Here is a 9,542-nt window from a genome sequence, read left to right as displayed (position 1 = left end):
ACATGATGAATCGCATCCGGCATAATTCTCCATCACTAATCCAATGCCTATGAGCTTTTCGCATATTGTTCTTCGCTTATTTACTTTTCCGTTGCTACTGTTACAATCACTACAAAACGCCAAAAATATTACTTTTGCTACTGTTACTTTTGCTACCGTTACCGTTACTTCCATACTACTTTGCTACTAAATACTTTGTTGCAGATACTAAGTTATCCAGGTGTGGTTGAATTGACAACTCAACTGCTAATACTTGAGAATATTCTTTGGCTCCCCTTGTGTCGAATCAATAAATTTGGGTTGAATACTCTACCCTCGAAAACTGTTGTGATCCCCTATACTTGTGGGTTAGCAAGACTATTTTCTGGCACCGTTGCGGGGGAGCATAGCTCTATTCTTTGAGTCACTTTGGATTTATATCTGCTGGTCACTATGAGGAACTTGTAAGACGAGAAAACCAAAATTTATCCCTCAACTACGAGGGGAGGTAAGGAACTGCCATCTAGCTCTGCACTTGATTCACCTTCTGTTTTAAGTAAGCTTGCGACACCTAAACCTGCTTGTGCTATTAATTCTGATATGTCGCATGTTATTGATGATGCCACTTCTGCTATCCATGATACTTATGATGAAAATACTTCTATGCTTGATACTACTGTGCCACTAGGTGAATTTCTTGATGAACAACTTGCTAGGGCTAGAGACAATGAAATTATTGAAACTGATAATATTGACGAAAGTGATGATGAAGATTCTCCCCCTAGATATGAATTGCCTGTTGTGCCTGAGGGTTATGTTATGGATGAAGAAACTGCTAGAGACTTTCTTGCTTGCCATGATTGGAGCGATCTTAAGAAATTATTAGCTAAGCTGAAAGAAAAATCTTTGAATGCTAGAATGAAATATGATCCTGCTTATGCTACTTCACCTATCTTTGTTACTGATAAGGATTATGATTTCTCTGTTGATCCTGAGATAATTACTCTGGTTGAATCTAATCCTTTCTATGGCTATGAATCTGAAACTGTTGTGGCACATCTTACTAAATTAAATGATATAGCCACCCTATTCACTAATGATGAGAAAACTCGTTACTACTATATCCTTAAATTATTTCCATTCTCATTAAAGGGTGATGCTAAAACATGGTTTAATTCTCTTGATCCTGGTTGTGTGCGTAGTCCCCAGGATATGACCTATTACTTCTCTGCTAAATATTTCCCCGCTCATAAGAAACAAGCGGCTTTAAGGGATATATATAATTTTGTGCAAATTGAAGAAGAGAGTCTCCCACAAGCTTGGGGGAGGCTTCTCCAATTACTTAATGCTTTGCCAGACCATCCTCTCAAGAAAAATGAAATACTTGATATCTTTTATAATGGACTAACCGATGCTTCCATAGACCACCTGGATAGTTGTACTGGTTGTGTTCTCAGGGAAAGAACTGTTGATGAAGCTGAAATTCTAGTGAATAATATGTTGACCAATGAAAATAATTGGACACTTCCTGAACCAACTCCTAAGCCAACTCCGAAGAAAAGGGGTATTCTATTTCTCAGTCCTGAAGATATGCAAGAGGCAAAGAAATCTATGAAAGAAAAAGGTATTAAAGCTGAAGATGTTAAGAATTTACCTCCTGTTGAAGAAATACATGGCCTTAATTTACCACCTATCGAATAAATACATGGTCTTGATAACCCGACACAGGTAGTAAAGGTAAATTCTCTCTATAGATATGATAAAGCTGAAATCCCGCCTACTAAGTTTGCTAGCCAATGCTTAGATGAGTTTGATCATTTTATGGTTAAGCAAGAAGATTTCAATGCTTATTTTTGTAGACAATTAAAACGCCATGCTTATACGATTGAACACTTGAGTGATTATATGTCTAGAGTTAAAGGTGAACTTAAACTCATTAGTAAACATGCTTCTATGGTTACCACTCAAGTAGAACAAGTACTTAAAGCTCAGAATGACTTGCTCAATGAATTAAATAATAAGAAGAATGATAATGTTGTTAGAGTTGTGACTAGAGGGGGTAGAATGACTCAGGAACCTTTGTATCCTTTGGGCCACCCTAAGAGAATTGAGCAAGATTCTTAGAGAATTAATGTTGATGCACCTAGTCCTTCTAAGAAGAAGAAAAAGAAAAATGATAGGACTTTGCATGCTTCTAGTGAACCTATTGTTGACACACCTGAGAATCCCAATGATATTTCTATTTCTGATGCTGAAACACAATCTGGTAATGAACATGAACCTAGTGATAATGTTAATGATGATGTTCATATTGATGCTCAACCTAGTAATGACAATGATGTAGAGATTGAACCTGCTGTCGATCTTGATAACCCACAATCAAAGAATCAACATTACGATAAGAGAGACTTTGTTGCTAGGAAGCATGGTAAAGAAAGAGAACCATGGGTTCAGAAACCCATGCCTTTTCCTCCCAAACCATCCAAGAAAAAGGATGATGATGATTTTGAGCGCTTTGCTGAAATGATTAGACCTATCTTTTTGCGTATGCATTTTACTGATATGATTAAAATGAATCCTTATGCCAAGTATATGAAGGATATGTTACAAATAAAAGAAAGATACCAGAAGCTGAAATTTCCACCATGATTGATAATTATACTTTTAAGGGTGGAATACCTAAGAAACTTGGAGATCCAGGAGTACCAATTATACCATGCTCCATTAAAAGAAACTATGTTAGAACTGCCTTATGTGATGTTGGAGCCGGTGTTAGTGTTATGCCTCTCTCTTTATATCGTATAGTTGATTTGAATAAGTTGACACCTACTAAAATATCTTTGCAAATGGCCGATAAATCAACTGCTATACCTGTTGGTATTTGTGAGGATGTGCCTGTTGTGGTTGCAAACGTTACTATTTTAACAGACTTTGTTATTCTTGTTCCCGAGGACGATAGTATGTCTATTATTCTTCGAAGACCCTTTTTGAATACTGCAGGGGCTGTTATTGATTGCAACAAAGGCAATGTCACTTTTCATGTTAATGGTAATGAGCATACGGTAAACTTTCCGAGGAAGCAACCTCAAGTCCACAGTATCAATTCTATTGGAAAAATTTCAACTATTACTATTGGAGGTTTTGAATTTCCTCTTCCTACCGTCAAAAAGAGATATGATATTCTTATTGTTGGGGGCGTGCATATCCCCGTTGAGGTAACATAGTGTTATTCGAAATTTCTCCGGTTCCATGTTATTCGGAATGAGTTTGTTAACAAGACTTGATCAATCTTGTTAGTGGATTCCTTTTGATTAGCATGAGATGGATGAAGTTAGAAGGCACAACCTTCTGTACCCTCCTTTTACTTTCTGTTATTTAGATTAAATAAAGCAAAAACAGTATATTCTATCAGTTTTCTGATTTATCCGTGCAATAAAAAATACCCCGAAAATAAAAGTTCTCCAAATGCCCCGAAATTAAAATATGATTTTTTTCTGGAATATTTGTGAATATCTGGCACTGATAACACAGCAAGGGGAGCAAGCACCTGGCCAAAAGGGTCCAGGGCGCGCCCACGATACGTCTCCAACGTATCTATAATTTTATTGTTCCATGCTATTATATTATCTGTTTTGGATGTTTATGGGCTTTATTAAACACTTTTATATTATTTTTGGGAATAACCTATTAACCCAGAGCCCCTGGGCGCGCCCCCCACCCTTGTGGGCCCCTCGTGGCTCCCTTGACCGACTTCTTTCGCCTATATATGTCCATATACCCTAAAAACATCGGGGAACAGAATAGATCGGGAGTTCCGCTGCCGCAAGCCTCTGTAGCCACCAAAAACCAATCGGGACCCTGTTCCGTCACCCTGCCGGAGGGGGGATCCCTCACCGGTGCCCATCTTCATCATCTCGGCGCTCTCCATGACGAGGAGGGAGTAGTTCACCCTCGGGGCTGAGGGTATGTACGAGTAGCTATGTGTTTGATCTCTCTCTCTCTCTCATGTTCTTGATTTGGCACGATCTTGATGTATCGCGAGCTTTGCTATTATAGTTGGATCTTATGATGTTTCTCCCCCTCTACTCTCTTGTAATGGATTGAGTTTTCCCTTTGAAGTTATCTTATCGGATTGAGTCTTTAAGGATTTGAGAACACTTGATGTATGTCTTGTCGTGCTTATCTGTGGTGACAATGGGATATTCACGTGATCTACTTGATGTATGTTTTGGTGATCAACTTGCGGGTTCAATGAACTTATGCATAGGGGTTGGCACACGTTTTCGTCTTGACTCTCCGGTAGAAACTTTGGGGCACTCTTTGAAGTACTTTTGTGTCGGTTGAATAGATGAATCTGAGATTGTGTGAGGCATATCGTATAATCATACCCACGGATACTTGAGGTGACATTGGAGTATCTAGGTGACATTAGGGTTTTGGTTGATTTGTGTCTTAAGGTGTTATTCTAGTACGAACTCTATGATAGATTGAACGGAAAGAATAGCTTCATGTTATTTTACTACGGACTCTTGAATAGATCGACCAGAAAGGATAACTTTGAGGTGGTTTCGTACCCTACCAAAATCTCTTCGTTTGTTTTCCGCTATTAGTGACTTTGGAGTGACTCTTTGTTGCATGTTGAGGCATAGTTATATGATCCAATTATGTTATTATTGTTGAGAGAACTTGCACTAGTGAAAGTATGAACCCTAGGCTTTGTTTCCTAGCATTGCAATACCATTTACGCTCACTTTTATCGCTTACTACCTTGCTGTTTTTATATTTTCAGATTACAAATACTCATATCTATCATCCATATTGCACTTGTATCACCATCTCTTCGCCGAACTAGTGCACCTATACAATTTACCATTGTATTGGGTGTGTTGGGGACACAAGAGACTCTTCGTTATTTGGTTGCAGGGTTGTTTGAGAGAGACCATCTTCATCCTACGCCTCCCACGAATTGATAAACCTTAGGTCATCCACTTGAGGGAAATTTGCTACTGTCCTACAATCCTCTGCACTTGGAGGCCCAACAACGTCTACAAGAAGAAGGTTGTGTAGTAGGCATCAAGCTCTTTTCTGGCGCCGTTGCCGGGGAGGTGAGTGCTTGAAGGTATATCTTTAGATCTTGCAATCGAATCTTTTAGTTTCTTGTTTTATCACTAGTTTAGTTTATAAAAGAAAACTACAAAAAAATGGAATTGAGTTTGTCTCATACGCTTCATCTTTTTAATATCTTTCGTGAGAATGATGGAAAGGAAAATTGTGCTCAAATGCTAGAAGAAGAATTACATAGAATGCTTGGCATAAAATATGTGAATGATGAGCATGATTGCAATGTTGTTAGTATGAATTCTTTGAATACCCATGATGCTAATGATATGCAAAGCCACAAGCTTGGGGATGCTATGTTTGATGAAGACGATATGGTTTGTCCCCCAAGTTTTGATGAGCAAATTTATTATGATGATAGCATGCCTCCTATTTATGATGATTATATTGATAAAAGTGGGTTTGGAAGAGTGTCAACTTTAGGAAGTAATGATCCCACTATTTTGAAGGATGTTGAATATTATTGTGATAATTATGAAAGTGGATTTGGAGAGGTCATGACTTTATTTAGTGATGAATCCACTATTTCGGAAGAGGTTCCAATTGACTATGAGAACAAAGTTGCTATCTATGATGATTATTGTGATGACTTGTATGCTATTAAGAATAATGATAACCATGAAACTTGTCATCATGATTTTAGTTTTCAATTGGATTATGCCTCAGATGATAATTATTTTGTTGAGTTTGCTCCCACTATTATTCATGAGAAGAATTTTGCTTATGTGGAGAGTAATGAAATTTCTATGCTTGTAGATCATGAAAAGAATGCTTTAGGTGCTGGTTATATTGTTGAATTTATTCATGATGCTACTGAAAATTATTATGAGGGAGGAACATATGCTTGTAGGAATTGCAATAATATCACTACACCACAACACGGATGCAACGGCATGCAATCTGCCGGGAGAAGGCCCCTAAGACGGCAGATAAACTGCCGGGACAGCCATTCTCCCGGCAGATAGAACTGCCACGAGAACGGCTGCCGGGAAATAGATCTCCTGGCAGATATAGATCTCCCAGCAGTTACACTGGTTTTCCCCACAGATAGTCTACCCTTCTTTTTTACTTACCCCGACAATTTTCCTGATCCTGGTAGTGTATATGTTGCTTTCGATTTCTATTCATACAGGAATTTGGTAGCATTTATATTTCTTTTGATTTCTATTCATACAGGAATTCACTCAAGATTCAACAGCAGTTCTCAAACACTTAATGACTAACACTTTAGTATTTTGACTTTCGTACATGCATTCAGTAGCATCCAGCTACATTAGTAAACATTATTTACATGCAAGACAATAATAGTTTTTGTTCAAACTAAGCTAAACAAATGGTTTGAACTATGAATACAAGAAACATCATGTAGACTTCAAGTGCTATCATGTAGACGTCAAGTGCTATCATGTAGAAGAAACATCGTGTAGAGAGTAGCACAGAGATCTTCCAACCGTGATGCCAACCTGAAAGGAGAAGATGGTAGATCTGCTATAAGTTAATAAGCTTGGTAAACTATGTATATTGTAGCACAAAAAAAGGAGATTACTTGTTGTTTCTTTTACATCTTCTTATTAAATAAAGGTAGAACGTTACAATCAATTAATATGCTGAGAATCAATGAAATAAACTAAATAACCATCATAATTGCCATCTTGTACATGAGCTTGTTGTCTATACTTCGATATCTAGTTAAGCAAAGAACAGCAAACACCTAGACATATAGTTTATTCACATGAGATTCAAAGCTATGAAACCAGGCTGCTAAATAATCATATTATTTGCACAAGGTAGAGGCTCATAAAAGAAGACCTTAATAAAGTAGCAGCATGAACTAGAATGAGCAGAATATCTACACATACCTTTTGACTAGTACAGAATGCGCAAATATCTAAATTCTCCTCCATGCACAAGACTTCGAGTTGTAGTGAACTCGGTTCCTAAAGCTTTGTCTAGAAATAACTAAAATATACATGAGATAGGATAAGATAATATCAAGGCGTTACTATTCCAAAGCAAGTAGTCATACCATGTTTTAAACCAGATGCGTAGCTAACAGAAAACCTATTTCTGCTAGCAACATTTTCAGCTCAGTGTGTATCTACAACAAGATTCCTGATGTGTACAAAATACTTAACAGTGTAATGCCAGATCAACCACTTTTTACACATGAAAAAAAATACTGGACTATGTGTAGGAATACAAGATAAGGCATCACGTATGCACTTCATAAATGGTTATATGGCAGGAGGCCTGCGACTCTGTTTCAAGTACTAGCCAATAACAAAAGACTCAGCTTCAGAAAACACATGGCATGCAAAAGGTCAGTTCCAGGACATGTAAAAGCTTCCAATAGTTGTATGCATAAAAATGCTAAGCAAATTTAGGGCATGCATACATACACATGCCGAGCAAAATCTCGGCTCATATGTTTACTGCAGTTTTATTTGCATGAAGCATATAAGAAATGAAATGCTAAATAAGTTTCAATGTTCATGTATCCAAAAAGCAAAATACTGAATCTAAGACTTGACTACCAAGATTATTACCCCCTCAGCTTGCTTGTGGTTGCGTACTCATGTTGCTGCTTTTGCCATGAACTTATAAGTCATTCTCAGCTGCATATATAGAAGCAAAGACTTTAAAGTTATCAACCATAATAGTCATTGGTAAATATATAATCATAACTTCATAAGAGCATAAGCTTATGTGCTTGTATGGAGTAGTCGACACTGCTTGGTGGAGAGGACAAACAAGATGCACACTGATCACAAAAGAAACAATCCAAAATATTATTTCAGTGAAAGCATCAAATGAAAATTAGGGAATATTATTTCAGTACAAAACCCAATTGCTCTCATTTTACTCTAGAAAAATACTCCCTCCGTCCCATAATGTAAGACATTTTTTAACACTAGTGTAGTGTCGAAATATGTCTTACATTATGGGACGGAGGGAGTAAATTATTAGGCAAATGTTTTTCAAATCAATTATAAAGGTTGCAACACTTGAAGGGATTTCTACTATGATAGACAACTACTGATAATTAAATTCCTGAATCACATGACTGGGAGCAGTGGCAAACTGGCAATAGAAAATTACAGAAGAAAATTCCAGATCAAACCCCATATATCTATTTTCATAAAAATAACACATTCACTAGTTAATTAAAACTATTAAACTGTAGAAGCGTTACTTCACTTTCAGTCTACATGTGCAGAAAAAATAGACAGAAATAAGTTCTCTAGCTATATTTGCAGCACGACCTTGAAACCTAATTTCCGGAAGCTTGCATGTAGTACACCTACTGGGATTCACTGATTTATTATGTAGTTGGAGCATCCATTTGCTGCAATGGAAGATCTCTTCACCATAAGCAAAACTTGGGCTATCAGATGACAAAGCTAGTCGTTATCTTCAGAACTGTAGTGACATATAAACTCAAACACTTTCTGAAGTCGTTCTAGTTACTGCTCAGAAGAAAAAAGGAACAAAAGTTTGCAAAGATTGAAATCTCATGAGCCAAGTGCTCTCGGTGAGCAAGGAGGCGGCGCTGCACCTTGGGGAGGATGTAGAGGAGGTGGAGCTTCTCGGGAGAGGGGCCGTACAGGAAGGTCCGCTGCTCGGGTGAGGGAACCAGGAGGCAGCCCAACTTAGTGCTCGGGGAAGGATGCTCGTGGAGGAGGAGGCCCTGCTCGGGGGAGAAAGCTTGAGGAGGAGGAGGCCTGCTCGGCGGAGGAAACCTGTGGAGGAGGTCGCTGTTGTGGTGGGGATGGAGGGCGGTCGGCGGCATTCCTCGGGAGGAAGCAGGCGCTGGGTGCGCGGGGGATGGGGACGAAGCGGCGAAGGGTGCTCGGCGACGACTAGGCGGTCGGCGGCGACTGTGTTTGGGGAGGAAGCCGGCGCTGCGGTAGAGTGGTTGGTGGTGGCGGCGGCGGCGTGGTCGGGGTTGAGGGTTAGGTTTTGCAAGATTTGGGGAAGAACTGGTGGGGCTCAAGCCGACGACCAAAGGAACCTTGTGAATATTTCCATCTCGCGCACCCTTTGTCCCGCGCGAGCGCGCTTGGCCCAGTTGTTTTTTTTTTTGAGAAATGGCCCAACTACTTTGGTTACGCTAAGCATACAAGCTCCCGGCAGACAACAGGCCGCGGTTTAGTTGGGCCGGCAGATAGGATGATCTGCCAAGTGGACATCGTTGCCGGCAGTTTTGGGTGCCCTCGTTTGTTAACTTCTCCCGGCAGTTTCTCTGCCTGTAAGTACTTCTACCGGCAGTTATTCAATTCCCGGCAGTTCATTTGCCCTTGATCGGGTATTTCTCCCGGCAGTTAACTGCCCCTAATTAGGTGTTGTGGTGTAGTGTATCAAGTTTCCTTTCTATGTGCTTAAAGTTTTAAAGTTATGCTTGTTTTGCCTTCCTATGCTAGTTGATTATTGTTCCCATAAGTTGT

General features: G+C 39.2%; 1 long non-coding RNA gene across 2 annotated transcripts; it reads right to left on the bottom strand.

The window, feature by feature from the left end:
• Window positions 1–6,298: 6,298 nt before the first annotated feature.
• LOC123493798 (uncharacterized) lies at window positions 6,299–9,174 on the bottom strand. Of its 2 annotated transcripts, XR_006663050.2 has the most exons (3): window positions 8,654–9,113; window positions 6,957–7,712; window positions 6,299–6,560 (listed from the first exon to the last, which is right to left on the bottom strand). It is a non-coding gene; the product is annotated as an uncharacterized lncRNA (long non-coding RNA). The 2 variants fall into 2 exon arrangements; XR_006663049.2 differs by having other exon boundaries at window positions 6,957–9,174.
• Between the last annotated feature and the right edge of the window lie 368 nt (window positions 9,175–9,542).

This window comes from Aegilops tauschii, chromosome 4 (assembly GCF_002575655.3).
Source record: "Aegilops tauschii subsp. strangulata cultivar AL8/78 chromosome 4, Aet v6.0, whole genome shotgun sequence".
Taxonomy (NCBI): domain Eukaryota; kingdom Viridiplantae; phylum Streptophyta; class Magnoliopsida; order Poales; family Poaceae; genus Aegilops; species Aegilops tauschii.
This window is presented reverse-complemented; position numbering and strand designations above follow the sequence as displayed.